At 47.2% G+C, this 19,493-nt stretch overlaps 1 protein-coding gene across 4 annotated transcripts in view; it reads right to left on the reverse strand.

The window, feature by feature from the left end:
• Window positions 1–19,493, reverse strand: part of QKI (QKI, KH domain containing RNA binding) — a 547,679-nt gene that overhangs the window by 381,696 nt on the left and 146,490 nt on the right. The window lies entirely within an intron of this gene.

Raw genomic sequence — 19,493 nt, forward strand, 5'->3', positions numbered from 1 at the left:
TCGGCATCTCAAGTAAGTAAATCACTCTAAAAGAAATTTTTCAAGTAGTCTTCTCCAGCGTGCTACTCAGCGTCTGGGACTGTCAGCCATGACTACCACAGGTTCTAAGCTAGTCTGGTAAGGATATCAATGAAGTTCTCCTTTCATGTTTCTGGGTGACTCCAGGCTTCTAGGTCCATGGAGACATCCTGCTACAATGTTTACAATCAGTCTAATTATGCCCAGAGCCCAAACTAAGCATTTGGAACAGGCATCAAAGTTCTGGATGCCTATGCTGACAAAATAAGCCCAGAACCCCAACTTTGTCTAGGACATGTTTTCTGTAGAACAAAATATGTTTCTTTCTTTTAAAGAGAGAAAAAACCAAATCAATAAAAATCAGACACAAACTGAAGAAAACTTCAATACAGGATCACTTTATTTTCATATCTATTCAGCACAGGGGATGGTCTCTGTATGCACAAAACACTATAGTAAGAACATAAGAATTGCTATACTGGAACAGACCGAAGGTCCACGAAGTCCAGTATCCTGTTTCCAACAATGGACATCCCAGGTCCCTAGTACCTAGCTAGATTCCAAGTAATAAAACAGATTTCATGCTGCTTATTCTAAGAATAAGCAGATTTCCCCAAGCCATCTCAATAATGGCCTATGGACTTTCCTTTTAGGAATTTATCCAAACCTTAAGCTAACTGATTTCTCCACATTCTCTGACAATGAATTCCAGAGTTTAATTACATATTGTGTGAAGAAATATTTTCTCCGGTTTTAAATCTACTACTTAAAAGCAGTGGCGTACCTAGGGTATGTGGCACCCGGGGCCCATCATTTTTTGACCCCCCCCCCCCCCCCATGTAAAAAAATATTTTTTGTAATGACCATGAAACGGAATAAATGGTCAGAATAGAAACAGGCAGTGAAAATTTTCTTATAATCCAAACACAACATAACATAAATTATGTCTGAATTGTCATGACACCAGAAGTACATATGGAGTAGTTGCAGGTGATGCTTGGGACAGTTCTGATTGTGTTAGTTCGGTTTTATGTGTTTTTTGAATAGAAGGGTTTTTATTTCTTTTTGAAGGTTTTGCAGTCTGTGGTCGATGTCAATTGGTTGTAGAGTTGGGGGTCGAGTGTTGCAGCTCGAATGGCTAGGAGGTTGTCGAACAGTTTTTTTCTTTTGACGTTTTTGGTTGGAGGGTGTGTGAATGGTGCGTGAGTTCTCCTATGTCTGTTTGAGGTGGATTGAATTATTTAGCTGAAGAAATTAGTTACCCCCTCATCCCACATACATTAATTCTCTTCCATTATAAAAAAAACATTGATAAGTTCCCAGAAAAAAAATACATTAAAATAAAAAGTGAAAACAAAGGCCCCTACAGATGAGAACATAACATAAGAATAGCCTACCTGGGTCAGACCAATGGTCCATCATGCCCAGTAGCCCCATTCTCATGGTAGCCAATCCAGGACACTAATACCTAGTCAAAACCCAAAGAGTAGCAACATTCCATGCTACTGATCCAGGGCAAGCAGACACTTCCCCCATGTCTTAATAATAGATTATGGACTTTTCCTCCAGGAATTTGTCCAAATCTTTCTTAAAACCAGCTACACTATCTGCTTTTACCATAACTTCTGGCCACTTCATTTTTAAGTTTAGATCTTTCCTTTCAAACAGAGACCTTGCTAGATGTCAAATACAGCACAAGGTAACTTCACATGGACTTAGCTGTGCAGGAAATGTGAATCTCCTCATACACCCACCATATAGTGCAAAAATGTGCAAAGGTCTGTTTTTTTCTTTCGATCACTACATAGCTTAATGCCACACAAGCAGCGCTGTTACAAACATATTCTGTAGGTCAATGCTAAGGATAACAAAGTTTCCTTCCTTGGACCAGAAGGAGATACTGATAAACCACTGGAAGAGATCCCAAAACAACACCCAAAGACCCACTCAGTGTGTGAACCAGTTGAGTGGAGTGGACTAACTGGGGGGTGGAAATGGGCCCGGAGTTTGCTCAGCAGAATTTCCCAGACCACCTCTTCCTCTCAACACATTGACACGCTGCCACCACAACCACTAGGAACACCTCACTGGGTAGGCCAGCTATGCTATAAACTTTATAACACACATTATTATATTTTCTTATAAAGCACATATTTTAACTGAACTCTCCGACATCCTCAGCCTTTCCATTCACAAAAATAGAAGGAAGAAAAGTTCCCATTTCCTGCTGTCTCATGTCCCCGGCCTATACAATATTTTTTTTCTGCAGACCCTTCAAAAGTCTGACCAAATCCTCGTTTCACTTGCATTATAAAGTACTGAGGATGCCATCTCTCCCCAATCCCAGGTCCTAAAGTCTAAGACAGTAGCGCAAACTAATGCTGCCAGATTCAGGAAAAAAAATTTTGATTCGATTCAGCCTATTGAATTTGTTTTTCAATTCGATTTTCCTGCCCAGTTGGGTGATTTTTTTCAAAACTCCTGGTGGGTTTTATAGCTTTTTCACCCCCTTTGGCTTCTCCTAACCACACTGGCGCTGTGGTGTAAATAAAATAAAGAAACAAAAAGGACTTTTCCTCTCTCTGTTAAATCCTAGCTCACGTTTGCAGTCCAACACCAGCTCTGGCAGGATACACATTTCAAATCTGACATATTATAATCACAAAACAGAAAATAAAATTAATTTTTCTACCTTTTGTTGTCTGGTTATATTTCAAATCTTGTTGGTCCAAGGCTCTGGTTTTCTTCTGATAACTTGCTTGCCAGGGTCTCCTTCTTTCTTCTTTCTGCATGCTAACCATCCATCTGCCAACTCTGTCCTCCCTTTCCATTTCCTCCCCAGGAAGTCTGGTATCTTTCCTTTTTTCATCTCCCTCCACAGATCCACCTTTTCTTAACTACCCTGTCATCCGGCATCTCTCCCTCCTTCCCCACCACCCCAGAGTCCACCATCTCTCCCTTTCTTTTCCCAATTACCCTCCTATCCAGTATCTCTATCCCTCCTCCACACCATCCCTTGTGTACAATTTCTCTCCCTTTCTGTTCCTTCCCTCCCTAAATCCCATGATCCATCATCTCTCTCCCTCTCCTCTATTTTCAGACCCATTATTTCTTCCCCCCCCAAAGTTTGGCATATGCAAGTCTCTTTGAACACCCCCTTCCCTCCGTGTACTTCTAAACCAGGGTCCCCCCCCCAAAGGCCTGTTCCCCCTTAAAGATCTGCCTGTCCCCCCTTGAACGCCTGTCCCACCCCCATGAAGGCCTGTCCCCCCCTTGAAGGCCTGTCCCACCCCTTGAAGGCCTACCTGCCTGTCCCCCCCCGAAGGCCTGCACCCCCTTGAAGGTCTGCACCCCCCGAAGGCCTGCACCCCCCTTGAAGGCCTGTCCCATCCCTTGTAGGCCTGTCCCCCCTTGAAGGCCTGTCCCCCCTTGTAGGCCTGTCCCCCCCCCTTGAAGGCCTGCACCTCCTTGAAGGTCTCTACCCCCTTGAAGGTCTGCACCCCCCCCCGAAGGCCTGTCCCACCCCTTGTAGGCCTGTCCCCCCCTGAAGGCCTGCATCCCCTCCCGAAGGCCTGTCCTCCCCTTGAAGGCCTATCCCACCCCCTTGTAGGCCTGTCCCACCCCCTTGTAGGCCTGTCTCCCCCTTGAAGGCCTGCCTGCCCCCCCTTGAAGACCTGCCTGCCCCCCCATTGAAGGCCTGCTGCCCCCCCCTTGAAAGCCTGTCCCTCCCCCTTGAAGGCCTACACCCCTTGAAGGTCTGCCTCCCCACTTGAAGGCCTGCCTGTCCCCCCCTTGAAGGCCTGTCTGTCCCCCCCTTGAAGGCCTGTCTGTCCCCCCCTTGAAGGCCTGTCTGTCCCCCCCTTGAAGGCCTGTCTGTCCCCCCCTTGAAGGCCTGTCCCCCCTTGAAGGCCTGCCTGACTGCCTGTCACCCCCTCCCCTTTGAAAGCATGCCTGCCTGCCCGCCCGCCCCACCCTGAAGGCCTGATGCCCCGACCCACCCCAAAGGACCGCTCGCCCCCTAGCCTCCCCGCACCACCTATGAAGCAGCCGCAGCAGGATCGCGACGTCAGCGATCCCTGCGCTGCTTAGGCTCTGCTTCCTGCGCCGCGGTCCCGCCCCTCCCGACGTCAGAGTAGGGGCACGATCGCGGCTCAGGAAGCAGTGGCCAAGCATCTCAGAGATCGCTGACGTCGCGATCCTGCTGCGGGCTGTTTCATAGGTGGTGCAGGAAGGTCAGTGGAGCGAGCGGTCCTTCGGGGGTGGGGGGGACTGAATGGCAAGGCCGAGAGCACCCTCTCAGGGCTGGCACCAGGGGCGGACCGCCCCCTCCTTGGTACGCCACAGCTTAAAAGCTTTAGCATGCCTCCTAGACCAGATGACACTGATTGCATGCCAAACTCAATCATGTTTGCAAATCTATGTTTAAAAAGTCTCTTTAACATACTATATACCAGGTGTCTCAAAGTCCCTCCTTGAGGGCCGCAATCCAGTTAGATTTTCAGGATTTCCCCAATGAATATGTATGAGATCTATGTGCATGCACTGCTTTCAATGCATATTCATTGGGGAAATCCTGAAAATCTGACTGGATTGTGGCCCTCGAGGAGGGACTTTGAGATGCCTGCTATATACTTAGTCTGCTATACTCTTTTTTGGACCAAATGCTTGACTGTTGCTAAAGATAAGATTTGATTAAAAAAAAACCAACATACATGAACACCTTTTTTACACTTGCTATATAGAATAGTGTCTGAAAAAATGCTGATGAGAAGGCTCTTTCAATCCTTTAAACCAGGGATAGGGAACTCCGGTCCTCGAGAGCCGTATTCCAGTCGGGTTTTCAGGATTTCCCCAATGAATATGCATGAGATCTATTTGCATGCACTGCTTTCAATGCATATTCATTGGGGAAATTCTGAAAACCCAACTGGAATACGGCTCTCGAGGACCAGAGTTCCCTACCCCTGCTTTAAACTTTTTACTTCATTTTAAAGATGATACACTGATAAGGTTGTAAAAGCATTGTCTTCATCTGATTACTTTTGTCCTTTCAAACTGCTTGACCTCAGCTGTCACTGTGCAGAATGATAAGATCACCAGCTGTTTTTGTTTTTTTCTCCAATAGCTACAATGCATTCTCTTCCTTTTTAAGGCCAACATACCCAGCAACAAATATCAAGGCTTAAAACCAGCAGCTAGAATATCACAAACCTATATATTTAGCTCTGACCTCATTTATTGCCATTCCTTTTATAGCAGCCTCTTAAAAGTGATTTTTTTAATTTGCTTTAATCCCTTGACATTACTCAAGAAGCCAACACCAATACTAGATGAAAAGCAGATACAGTATAATATGCAAAAACAAACAAGTATACAGTTTATCCACTATTCAAAGGTAGACCACTGATCTGACCCAGCAAGGCAATTCTTTTATTCTTAGACAGCACCACAAAATTTATATTACCCTGATACAAAGCAAAAATAACCAAGACCAGCAAAATCAATAATAATAAAAGGCTAAGTGCGCATGCGCTTTTCAAAAATCGTGATTCCTGGTGGCGTGAGGTGTGCTTCTGTGCCAGTCCTCACAGCGCCTGCGTGTGACTCTGCAGAAGACACCAGCGACTCCTCCCTCCCACTCCTCTTCAAAGCGGCCTGCTGAGGTTCGCCAGCCGCTGTAGCAAACCTCGCAAGCCGCTCTCCACCTCCGTGCAGAAGGAGTCGGGGTTGCCGCCGCTGCCGCCACACTCACACGTCTTCCTGCAGCCCGCCCACCGCCATGAAGCAGGAGAATCTGTCCTCGGCGCGTTACCGTTCGCCCTCACTCGCCGCTGCCTCTCACTCGCCGCCTGCCCTCTCTCCCTGCCCGTGTCCTCGCCGTGTCACCTACCACCCTCACTCGCCGCTGCCGCCGCCACTGATCCTCTTCTTCAGAGCAGCCTGCGATCGGGGCCGGCTTTAAAGAACCTCGCAGACCGCTCTCCAACCTCAGTAGCACGCTCCCTCTGACGCACGGGATCGCGTCAGAGGGAACGTGCTACCGAGTTGGAGAGCAGCCTGCTAGGTTCGCTAAAGCCGTTCACCACGATCGCAGGCTGCTTTGAAGAGGATCAAGCCAGAAGATGCCGGGATGGAGGGAGGGTAAGAATGGGGCCAATACAGGGGGGGGCCAGGGGGAAAGGGAAAGGGGCTGCTTTGGGGGGAGGGGTGTGCTTGGGACAGACAGGTGTGCTCGGAGGGGGAAGACAGAAGGGGCCATGGAGAGACAGGAAGAGGGAAAGGGGTGTGTTTGGGACATACAGCTGTGCTCGGGAGGGGGGCAGGGGGAAGACAGAAGGGGCCATGGAGAGACAGGGAGAGAGAAAGGGGGCTGCTTTGTGGGGAGGTGTGCTGGGGACAGACAGCTTTGCTCTGGGGGGGGAAGACAGAAGGGGCCATGGAGAGACAGGGAGAGGGAAAGGAAGCTGCTTTGGGGGGAGGGGTGTGCTGGGGGGAGACAGAAGGGGCCATGGAGAGATAGGGAAAGGAAAAGGGGGCTACTTTGGGGGGAGGAGTGTGCTGGGGGGAGACAGAAGAGGCCATGGAGAGATAGGGAGAGGAAAAGGGGGCTGCTTTGGGGGGAGGGGTGTGCTGGGGGGAGACAGAAGGGGCCATGGAGAGATAGGGAGAGGGAAAGGGGGTTGCTTTCGGGGGAGATGTGCTGGGGACAGACAGCTTTGCTCTGGGGACGACGACAGAAGAGGACCATAGAGAGACAGTTAGGGAGAGGGAAAGGGGGCTGCTTTGGGGGGGAGGTGTGTCCTGGGGGCAGACAGCTTTGCTCGGGAGGGGGGGAGAGACAGAAGGATACAGACAGCGGCCAAGGAGAGAGAGATAAAGAAATACAGACAGACAGACAGATCTATTCTAGCACCCGTTAATGTAACGGGCTTAAAGACTAGTAAGTATATAATCATTCAAACTGCTACAAAACATATCTGGTGGCAAACAGCAAATCTTTCTTACTCGTCCTATATTTGGGTCATCACCCAGTGACCACACGACACCTCCCGGACTTGCTGCAGGCTTGCCGTTATGCCTGGACAGAAAGTATCCCTCCCGTCTCTTGTCCCGGCCAACATTAACAATTTTTTACCCCCTCCCTCCCTCATGTGCCTTTTCACTGGTGGTCCAGTGGTGTATCCTGCACTGAGCCCCTCCTGCCAATCTCATGGCCAGCAGCCAGCGGCACGCAGGAAGGAGTTTTTGAGCTACCGCCCGACCCTGCGCCGCTCCCTGAAAGGCTGCAGGCAGTTCTCGCAGGACTTGCGGCTCTCGCAGCAGCCATTCAGGGAGCAGCGCAGACCTGGGCGGGAGCTCGAAAAGCTCGCTCCTGCATGCTGGCCCGGGTGCGCCACTGACTGCTGGGCGTGAGATTGTCAGGAGGGGCTCAGCGTGGGATACACCGCTGGATCACCAAGGAAAAGGTACGCAGAGGAGGGGGGATGTAAAAAATTGTTAGTATCAGCCGGGACAGGAGACGGGAAGGATCCCTCCCCCACTAGACAAATAAAGGGGGAAGAGGAGGTGCGACAGGGTGTAGAGCCTGGCAGGGAATGAGCCTTGTAGGGCAGGGGGCTGGGTGCAGAACCTGGATGGAGAGGGTGTGAGGGAGGGGACACTGGGTGCAGATCCTGGAAGGGCATGACACTTGAATATTAAGCCCCCGTCATATTCAAGTCAATCATATTTCTTCCTTTTTGGGGGGAAAAATGGGCTTCTCGACATATTTGGATCGACATATTCGAGTATATGCCGTATCTACACAATCTTTAAAAAAAAAAAAATAAAAAAATGCTACAGAACTATCACACTAACAGGTTAACAATTATTGTATTATCAAATGGTCAAATTTAGTTATATCTATTACAGTGGTGCCTCACACAACGAACTTAATTCGTTCCAGGAGCAAGTTTGTTATGCGAAAAGTTCGTTATGTGAAATGCGTTTTCCCATAACAATACATGTTAAAAAAAATAATTCGTTCTGTAGCATAAAATATGCTAAGATGACATAAAAAAAGATAAATTTTTGGTTATTATTTTTATTTAGATACATCTAAAAACATAATTGTTTTTTAAAACAACACACATTTTTTAAATTTAAAGACAGACTAAGTAGAGTCTAATTTTACAGTGAGAAAGCAGAGTCTCAGCGGCAAAAACTGGGACTTAACTGTTCATTTTTTTTTTTTTTCTACCGTGTTTCCCCGATGATAAGGCAGGGCCATCAAATAAGACAGCCCCCCCTTTTTAGAAAAAAATGTAAAATAAGGCACCCCCCCCGCAAATAAGCCACCCACCGATACCTGCGCTTACCCGAATCGGGTGGTACGGTGGGTGACTCCGTGTGGTCCCTGGCACCCCCGACACGATCGGGGCAAGAGGGAGCTCAAGCCCTCTTGCCCCCCCGACTCCCCGACACGATCGGGGCAAGAGGGAGCTCAAGCCCTCTTGCCCCCCCCGACTCCCCGACACGATCGGGGCAAGAGGGAGCTCAAGGCCTCTTGCCCCCCCGACTCCCCGACACGATCGGGGCAAAAGGGAGCTCAAGCCCTCTTGCCCCCCCGACTCCCCGACACGATCGGGGCAAAAGGGAGCCCAAGCCCTCTTGCCCCGCCGATTCCCCAACTCCCCGACAATATCGGGCCAGGAGGGAGCCCAAGTCCTCCTGGCCACGGCAACCCCCTAACCCCACCCTGCACTACATTACGGGCAGGAGGGATCCCAGGCCCTCCTGCCCTCGACGCAAACCCCCCCTCCCCCCAACGACCGCCCCCCCCCAAGAACCTCCGACCGCCCCCCCAGCCGACCCGCGACCCCCCTGGCCGACCCCCACGACACCCCCAACCCCCTTCCCCGTACCTTTCTGTAGTTGGCCGGACAGACGGGAGCCAAACCCGCCTGTCCGGCAGGCAGCCATCGACGGAATGAGGCCGGATTGGCCCATCCGTCCCAAAGCTCCGCCTACTGGTGGGGCCTAAGGCGCCTGGGCCAATCAGAATAGGCCCGGGAGCCTTAGGTCCCTCCTGGGGGCAGGGCCTGAGGCACATGGTCGGGTTGGGCCCATGTGCCTCAGGCCCCGCCCCCAGGAGGGACCTAAGGCTCCCGGGCCTATTCTGATTGGCCCAGGCGCCTTAGGCCCCACCAGTAGGCGGAGCTTTGGGACGGATGGGCCAATCCGGCCTCATTCCGTCGTTGGCTGCCTGCCGGACAGGCGGGTTTGGCTCCCGTCTGTCCGGCCAACTACAGAAAGGTACGGGGAAGGGGGTTGGGGGTGTCGTGGGGGTCGGCCAGGGGGGTCGCGGGTCGGCTGGGGGGGCGGTCGGAGGTTCTTGGGGGGGGGGCGGTCGTTGGGGGGAGGGGGGATTTGCGTCGAGGGCAGGAGGGCCTGGGATCCCTCCTGCCCGTAATGTAGTGCAGGGTGGGGTTAGGGGGTGGCCGTGGCCAGGAGGACTTGGGCTCCCTCCTGGCCCGATATTGTGTGGGGAGTTGGGGAATCGGCGGGGCAAGAGGGCTTGGGCTCCTTTTTGCCCCGATCGTGTCGGGGAGTCGGGGGGGCAAGAGGGAACCAGGCGGAGAGAGGGCAGTTAAGCGCAGTGCCTGCGCGGAAGGATGCAGCTCGGGCGACTTCGTTGTGTGAAACGAAGTTCGTTGTACGGATCAAGACATAAAGTTCGTTGTGCGCAGCGTTCGCTGTGCGAGGCGTCCGTTATGCGAGGCACCACTGTATTTCCTTCCTCAAGTCCTGCCATACCAGTCTGAACAAGTGGATTGTGTCCCCTTCCTACCAGATAAATGTAGAGAAACTCACTTTGGAATTCTACAGTATGCGACTGCCAAAGTAGATTAAGGTCCAATGTCCCACACCCAGGCCCCATCTGACCTCTGCAGTATAGAATCTGTAATCTCTACAGCAGGGGTGCCCAAAAGGTCGATCGCGATAAACCAATAGATTGCAAAGGCAACGTGAGTCGATCGCGGAGCCCATCTCAGGCTCCACGATAGACTTGAGTTGCCTTTGCATTCTCCCTTTCCCCGATGCCACAACATGCCAGCAGTGACTACAGAATCGCAGGGCACGCCAGCCTCCCCCCCACCCCACCCCCGACCTCAATTCTGACATCAGAGAGGAAGTTCCGGGCCAGCCAATCGCTGCCTGCCTGGCCCAGAACTTCCTCTCTGATGTCAGAATTGACATCGGGGGGTAAGGCTGCTGGCCTGTTGCGGCGTCGTGAAACAGGAAGAACTGACATTCCGGGACGTTGGTGGTGGCTTGGGGGAATGTTTCCAGACGACAGCCCCAGTGGTGGCCCCAGGGAGATAGAAAGAAAGAAAGGGGGGTATGGAGACAGAAAGAAAGACAGACAGAGAGAAAAAGAAAGAAAGGGGAGGGGGCAAGGAGAGAGGAAGAAAAAGTTTGGGGAGGGAATGTAGTGTGTCTGATGGCAGCGGGCAGGCAGGGAGAGAAGAAGAAAAAGTTGGACTCATGGAAGGACAGAGATGTTAGTTGGGGAATTAAATGAGATCTGGAGGAGACAAAGCATGCAGGAAGCAGAAAGAAGGGAAGAAATATTGAATGCACAGGCAGAAGAAAGTGCAACCAGAGACTCATGAAATCACAGACAACAAAGGTAGGAAAAATGATTTTATTTTCAATTTAGTGCTCAAAATGTATCCGTTTTGAGAATTTATATCTGCTGTCTATATTTTGCACTATGGCCCCCTTTTACTAAACCGCAGTAGCGGATTTTAGCGCAGGGAGCCTATGAGCGTCAAGAGCAGCATGAGGCATTCAGCGTAGCTCCCTGTGCTAAAAACAACTATCAGTGTTCAGTAAAAAGGGAGGGGTGTATATTTGTCTATTTTTGTATAGTTGTTACTGAGGTGACATTGCATATTTTAAAGTCATCTGCCTTGATCTCTTTGAAAAAAACACCGAATATAAATGATAATTAACATTTTCTCAGCGTACAGTGCGCTTTGTGTTTTTAAAAATTTTATTGTTGATAGATCATTTTGACTTGGTCATTTTAAAAGTAGCCCGCGAGTCAAAAAAGTGTGGGAACCCCTGCTCTACAGTATGCATATACACTACTAGATGGCAACAGCAAAGAACACAATGGCTTCCATCCAACCTTATAGATGGGAGAGGGGAGATATGATAGACATTTCAATACCTAGATGGCATAAATGTACATAAGGCGAGTCTCTCTTTTGAAAGGAAGCACCAGAGTTAGAGAGCATAGGATGAAGTAGGCTCCCAGTAGAGGTGGTAGAGACAAAGACTGTCTGAATTCAAGAAAGCTTGGGATAGACATGTGGGATCTCTTAGAGCAGGGGTGTCAAACTCAATCACATTAAGGGGCCGAAATCTAAACCACAGGCTAAGTTGCGGGCCAGACCCCATCCCCATAATAGTATTAATTGGTGTGTTTTTTTTGGGGGGGGGGTTAAAAAATTTTTAATTATACATCAAATTTTACAAGAATACATCTTGTTCCATATTACACAGGGAGGAAAAAAACAAATCAAGAATCAATCTTACAATAATACATTCTTTATCCCCTTCTTAGACCACTATACTGGGGGGATGGTCAAGCAATAATTTGAGAGAAAAAAAGAAATTTAGTTAAAACAAATAGGCTTAATGTATCTAAACAACTGCTTTACTTCCATTATCCCTAATTCCCTAATAATCTTCTTAACATCTAAGAATTCCTTCAGATGATTTGGAGAGAAAAATATATATTTAACTCCTAAATACCTAACCAAACATTTGCTAACATGCTAAAAGAAATGTTGCTCCTAATTTAATAGTCTCTTGACGCATAGAAAGAAATTCTTTCCTCCGTTCTTGAGTGGTTTTAGTGACGTTGGGATAAATCCATATTTTCTGTTCCCCAAATGGTTTTTGTGAATTTTTAAATAACAATTTTGTGATCATATTTACATCTTGCTCAAATACAAATGATACTAAGAGGATTGCTCTGTCAGTGTCAGTAGTTATTGTTTGTTCAAGAAGAGCAGTCACATTAACAAAATCTATCTCATTTTTTTCTTTTTTCCCTCTTTCATTCCGATTTTTGTTTTCACCTTCTTTTCTTGCGGGAATCTTCTTATTTGGTAAATAGTAGATTTTATTTATTGGAAGAATACAGTTTGAAGAAATTTTTTAATTTTCAATCAGATATCTTTTCAATGAGTCAAGGGGTAACACACCCGGAATTTGTGGAAAGTTTAAGATACGGAGGTTTAAACGTCTATTAAAGTTTTCAAATTGTTCCAATTTCTTATGTATAGAGGAACTATCTTTAATTGAAGCCATCTTGAACTGTTGCAAATGCTGTATTTCATCCTGCATCTGCTTAGTTTGGACTATAAAATCTGATTTCATTGTTTTAAATGTTTTAGTTAATGAGTCAAGTTTTTCAGCTATTTTAGTTACCTCTTCTGTTGATTTTTCCATTTTACCCTCCATCCGTTGAAGAAGCCAGATGTTGTATATAAAAACCTCCGTCAGAGAGGATAAGGACTCCCCTCTCTTGTTTGCCTCCATCAGCTGTCCTGCTGTAGACGTCATGCCCTCGCTGGAGACCCCGCGTCTCCACTTCTGGGATTGCGTGTCTCCCTCCTCTGCGTCTTGGCGGTCGCTGGACACGGAGGTATGAGGGAAACCGGAGGAGACAAAGATATTTCCATGCCCGAAAGGGCAAATGACTCCCTCTCGTCTCTGCCCAGCGCCGGGCTCTCCACTCCAGAATGCGCAGTTGCCGGGAGAGCCGAGAAAAAATGGTCCATGGTCTGCTGAACCAGGATGGACGCCAGAGCCGGCGAGGAAATGGCCCTGACCACCCCTTTCCTCTTCGTATGGGGCACATGGAACCAAGATATTGTTTTAAATTGAGGAAAGCAGGCCTGGAGAGATCTTACTACATCTCTCCTGACTCCTCACATCGCCGCCATCTTGGCCAGCCCCAATAGTATTAATTGTAATACCATTTTTTCCAATCATTTTTCATATACACACACAATATAATCTTATTAACTACAAAATTAAACTACACAAAGCACACTGTATGCTTCTCAACATTCATTCCAAACAGAACACAGATAACCCCTATGCAAATATGGGACCACAAATGAAAAGTACTAATATATACAAACGAAACCATAAGATTCAAGACTCTGCATGCAGTACAACTCCAGAGAAAAAGAAATACATGCATTTCTTCATGAACAATGCAAAATATAGACATCAGATGTAAATTCTCAAAATTGACAATTCAATCAGTAAATTGAAAATAAAATCATTTCCCCTCCCTTTGATGTTTGATATTTTTGGTTTTCAAACCATCTTTTCCCTGTCTCTGACTGCACTTACATCTGTCTGTGCTCTTAACTTTGTATCAAGGGCCACCTTATCTATTTGCTGTTTTTCTCTCCTTCACTTTCTGCCATACATCTATCTTTGGTCAAAACAAAATTGGGGAAACCAAAATTTCTTGGTAAAAATATCACTGGGAGTGATAAAAAGAAATTGAATGATAATAACAAAAAAAAAAATCACTCTCCTATATAACATTTAAACTTCTTGAAGGGATAAATATGTCTTCATATTTGGTCACAAAATATGCTCAGAGACATGAAGGTTAAAACAAGGGGTGAACCCCAAGCTAAAAAGCCTCACCACCCAATCATTGCATATCGTTGGACTCTTTTATAAAAATACTCTTTCTTTGATGCATAAGCAGTCTAAATACTTGATAACTTAAAGATAGTCAAGAAACTTATCTTTACTGAAGGTTCCGACGTGGCCTGTTTCGTTCCTGCATCAGGGAAGATTCAAACGGTTTAAAGGTGACGTGTGTCTCACAAAAACTTAAACAAATGCAGGCTGCTTTCACCACACTCCAAGTGCAGCCTGCATTTTTTGAAGAAGCTGTTTAAGTTTTTGTGAGACAGACGCCACCTTTAAACCGTTTGAATCTTGCATATTGGTTCCCTGACGCAGGAACGAACGGGCCACGTCGGAACCTTCAGTAAGGATAAGTTTCTTGACACCATCCTCACGTGATAGTGAGAAGAGGCTGAACTACCAGAAATATTAGATCTGCATACTAAGGTCTACACAGCCAGTCCAGCACTATTAGTAAATACCAGGAAAACAATACTCATGTCACTCTGTGCAGGACTCTCCCAATCAGAGTCCACAAAGAAAAGTTGTACATCCAGCATCCAGCAGCAGCAGGAGACTATTGAACTCTATGAAGGGAGCTAAACTGAGGCAACTGGTATTGGAGCCAACGAGGGAACAGGCAATACTGGACCTATTGCTTACCAATTGTGGAAGTGTCACTGAGGTCTCAGTGGGCGACAAGTTGGCCTCCAGCAACCACAATATGATATGGTTCAAGCTCAGGAAGGGTTTCGCCAAAACTAACACATTGACCAGGGTCCTTAGCTTCAAGAATGCCAACTTTGAGGGTATGGGGGATTTCATCCATCAAACACTACAAAACCAAGCAGGAACAGATAACGTAGAGGAACTGTGGTCATCTCTGAAAGCTACCATTCAGGAGGCGACAAATCGCTATATAAAATCAGTGAGTAAACGGCGTAGGAACAATAAGCCACAATGGTTCTCTGAGGAGATCTCGGACCTCATAAAAGAGAAGAAAAAAGCGTTCATCTCCTACAAACATAAAGGATCTCAGGACTCTAGAGAAGTCTATTTGACTAGGGCAAGAGCCGTCAAAACAGCAGTTAGAGAGGCCAAAATCCGAATGGAGGAAACTTTAGCAAAGAACATCAAGAAGGGCGATAAATCCTTCTTCAGGTACATTAGCGACAGAAACCGCAGCACAAGCGGGATAGTACGCCTTAAGAAACCAGACGGGACCTATGTAGAAGCAGACTCGGAAAATCTGAACTGTTAAACGAATACTTCTGCTCGGTCTTCACCCGCAAGGCGCCAGGTTCCGGCCCTCAACTACAAAAAAAGGATGGCTCAGTAGACCCGTTTAGTAACTTCAAGTTCACAACAAGCAGTGTCTACTGTGAGTTGTCAAAACTCAAGGTTAACAAAGCAATGGGGCCAGACAACCTACACCCCAGGGTGCTCAGGGAGTTAAGGGACGTCCTGGCGGAACCACTATCCGTGCTCTTCAATCTCTCCCTTAGTACAGGTAGAGTCCCGTTGGACTGGAAAACGGCTAACGTCATTCCACTCCACAAAAAAGGTTGCAGGACAGAGGCTGAGAACTACAGACCAGTGAGTCTCACATCAATAGTGAGCAAACTAATGGAAACTCTAATCAAACACCAATTAGATATGATCCTGGATAAGGAGAATCTGCGGGATGCCCGTCAGCATGGATTTACCAAGGGGAAATCCTGCTAATCCAACTTGATCAGCTTCTTTGACTGGGTGACGGGGAAGCTCGATGTTGGAGAGTCCTTGGACATTGTATACTTGGATTTCAGCAAAGCATTTGATAGTGTCCCCCACCGCAGGTTATTGTGCAAAATGAGTTCTATAGGATTAGGTGACACTTTGACTAAATGGGTTGGGGACTGGCTTGGTGGTAGGCTTCAGAGGGTGGTGGTAAACGGCACCCCCTTTGTAACGACGGCAGTGATCAGCGGAGTGCCGCAGGGCTCGGTCTTGGGCCCGATCCTTTTCAATATCTTTATAAGAGACTTGACTGAGGGGCTTCGCGGTAAAATAACGTTATTCGCCGATGACGCCAAACTGTGTAACATAACAAGCAAGAGCACAACGGACAATATGAAACACGACCTACTCCTATTGGAGCAATGGTCTAGGACCTGGCAACTGAGCTTCAATGCCAAGAAATGCAAAGTCATGCTCCTTGGCAGTCAAAATCCATGCGAGACTTACACCCTAAATGGCGAGATCCTAGCAAGGACTGTTGCAGAACGGGACTTGAGGGTAATCATCAGTGAAGACATGAAGACTGCCAATCAAGTGGAGCGGGCTTCATCTAAGGCTAGGCAGATCATAGGATGTATACGTAGGAGTTTCGTCGGCCGCAAGCCTGAAGTCATTATGCCATTGTATAGATCCATGGTGAGGCCTCATCTGGAATACTGTGTACAATTCTGGAGGCCTCATTACCGCAAGGATGTACTGAGGCTTGAGTCAGTCCAGTGAATGGCCACCCGGATGGTCTCGGGACTCAAGGATCTCCCGTACGAGGAATGGCTGGATAAATTACGGCTATACTCACTCGAGGAACGCAGAGAGAGGGGAGACATGATCGAGACGTTCAAATACCTCACGGGCCGTATCGAGGTAGAAGAAGATATCTTCTTTTTCAAAGGTCCGACGGTGACAAGAGGACATCCATGGAAAATCAGGGGTGGAAATTACACGGCGACACCAGGAAATACTTTTTCACCGAAAGAGTGGTTGATCGCTGGAATAGACTTCCACTTCAGGTGATCGAGGCAAGCAGCGTGCCTGATTTTAAGAAGAAATGGGATCGTCACGTGGGATCTCTGCACAGAGATAAATAGGGGAGGGTCATTGGGGTGGGCAGACTAGATGGGCCGCGGCCCTTATCTGCCGTCTTTTTCTATGTTTCTATGTTTCTAAAGATTTCTGCCTGGATTATTGCCGCACCACAGTATCAATGTCAGCCAACCCGGTCTCTCTTCTGCAGATGAAAAAGACATTCTGCTTTGACATTCCACCCCATCATCAAAATCGAAGACCAGGCGACTCCATCTGTCCAGCAGGAGCTAAAAGAGCCACTAGGCTCAGCTCCCATTCCCCGATATCCAGGGTAGTAAGCATTAAGAACTTGTTACCTAGGATATGAACTCTATACTCCTGCCCTGTGAAGAGCCGCTAACTGAATGTTTGCCACAAGTTCTCGCAGCAACATTGTAAGTCCCTTGCCAAGTCACTTTAAATAAAAGCATTAATGCATTTTAATATGAATATTAATGACTAAGATGACAAGGGATTTAACTGATAACATACAATATAACCAGGACTTCATGAAGAAATGTATAACAAACACTTTTGAAAATACAGTAAAGCCTTTATTTAATAAGCCATGTTAAATGGTATACATGTAATTTCCCCATGCTAATATAGGTGTTTGCAACTCATTTGCATTACATTTTCAGCAAACAAGCAAATTAACACAATTTAAAATTAGGACTGCATATCGATTAATCACAATTAAAATTTTTAATCACATACTCATACAGTGGCAAATATAGACAGCAGAAGTAAATTCTCAGAATAGACATGTTTTAACTACTAAAATGAAAATAACTCTACCTTTGTTGCTTGGTGATTTTTCTAATCATTTGGTCCGTCTTTAAAATCACCATGCAACAAAGGTAAGAAAAATTATTAATTTTCATTTTAGTAATTAAAACATGTCAGTTCTGAGAATTTACTTCTGCTGTCTATATTTGCCACTGTACGAGTATAGAAGAAAATGTGAGGGGGGAGGCATTATGCAATTAAAAATTTTAACTGTGATTAATCAGTGTGCAGCCCTAAATTAAATGCATGTTATAAGACTATGCTAAAATTTACTTTAGCACTAACGAAAGATTAGGTTACTTACTCTGCTCTTCTCTCTTGTAAATAGCCTCTGGAATCTACACCATAGGGTCATTTACCTTTTCCAGCCAATTGTAGTCCTGAGACACTGGGGACCACCGGGATAGAAGAGACTTCTGCAATGGTCTCATGTGGAAGCGAGCCCATGGCACCATCTTCAGAGCCGCCACCATCGATCCCAGAACTTGCACATAATCCCAAACTCGTGGTCTGGGTGATCAGGGAAAAAGGCGAACTTGAGACTGCAACTTCTCTCCCCGGTCTTTGGGCAGAAATACCTTCCTTATGCAAGTGTCAAACCTCACTCCCAGATGCTCCAACGATTGGGACGGGGTAAGAGAGCTCTTTGGAAAGTTGATGACCCACCTCAAAGATTGAAGAAGACATATCACCCTCTGGGTTAACGTCAAACTTTCTTGTCTGGAAGACGCACGGATCAACCAGTCGTCCAAGTAAGGATGTACCCGAATCCCCTCTTTGCGAAGAAACGCCACCACTACAACATTCACCTTTGAAAAAGTGCATGGTGCTGTGGCGAGACCAAAAGGCATCGCCCGAAACTGATAATGCTGGCCTAGGATCGCAAATCCAAGAAAGCGCTGATGCGGAGGCCATATCGGAATATGCAAGTAGGTCTCTTTGAGATCGAGGGATGTAAGGAACTCCCCTGGTTTAACCGCTGCAATGACTGATCACACCATTTCCATACGGAAATGTCTAACCCTGAGAAATTTGTTGACCTGTTTGAAATCCAGCACTGGTCTGACCGACCCTCCCTTCTTGGGCACAACGAAGTAAATGGAATATCTGCCCTGGCCCACTTCTGCTTGGGGAACCGGAACCACAGCCCCTAGATCCAGAAGCACTTGAAGGGTGAGCTCCATTGAGTCCCTCTTGGTTGCCCCGTTGCAAGGGGATGCCAAGAAAGAATCGGCGATGGGAGAGGAAAACTAGTTTGTAACCTTCTCGAACAATGTCCAATACCCACTTGTCGGACATTATCTTGGCCCACTCCGCGAGAAAGGAAGACAGCCAACCTCCTAAAGAAAAGGCGGAGGAAACCGAGATCCCGTCATTGTTGATTGCGTACTGCTGGAGCACAGGCTGGCTGAACTGATGGGGGTTTTGCAGCACGAAATGAATTCTTTTGCGGAAATCTAAGCCTAGAATTATAGAAAGAACCGTAAATGGGCTGAAAGGATGGCTTTCCCGGCCTATATCTCATAACATCCCGGAAACGAGATCTTGTAGACGAGGCTTTCAAAAGCGGTTTAGGCTTATCTTCCAGAAACCGCTGCATTTTGGTATCACCAAAATCTTTCACTAGCTTATCCAAATCTTCACCAAATAACAGACGCCCTTTAAAAGGGGAGCTTCACGAGCCTAAGCTTGGAAGCTGCATCCGCCGCCAGTTACGGAGCCACAAAGATTTGCAAGAAACCACTGAAAGAGACATCTGTTTTGCAGAAGCACGAATAATATCATATAAGGCATCCGCCAAATACGCTAAACCAGATTCCACATCCGACAAGTCAAATGAAACCAAAACCCCTGTTTCCATCATTTTATCTGCCATCTGTTGAGACCATTGTAGACATGCCCGCGCCGCACAGAAACTGCACACAGCCGCCTTTAAAGTAACGGCTACAACTTCAAAGGATAACTTAAGTGAAGATTCTATCTTCCTATCCTGTACATCCTTCAGCGCAACACCCCCCTCAACTAGCAATGTAGTCTTTTTGGTGACCGCAGCCACCAAAGCGTCCAACTTTGGGAACTTAAACTTCTCCAGCTCATCCTGAGCTAGGGGGTACAACTGCCGCATGGCC

The sequence above is a fragment of the Geotrypetes seraphini genome, chromosome 3 (assembly GCF_902459505.1).
Source record: "Geotrypetes seraphini chromosome 3, aGeoSer1.1, whole genome shotgun sequence".
Lineage (NCBI taxonomy): Eukaryota > Metazoa > Chordata > Amphibia > Gymnophiona > Dermophiidae > Geotrypetes > Geotrypetes seraphini.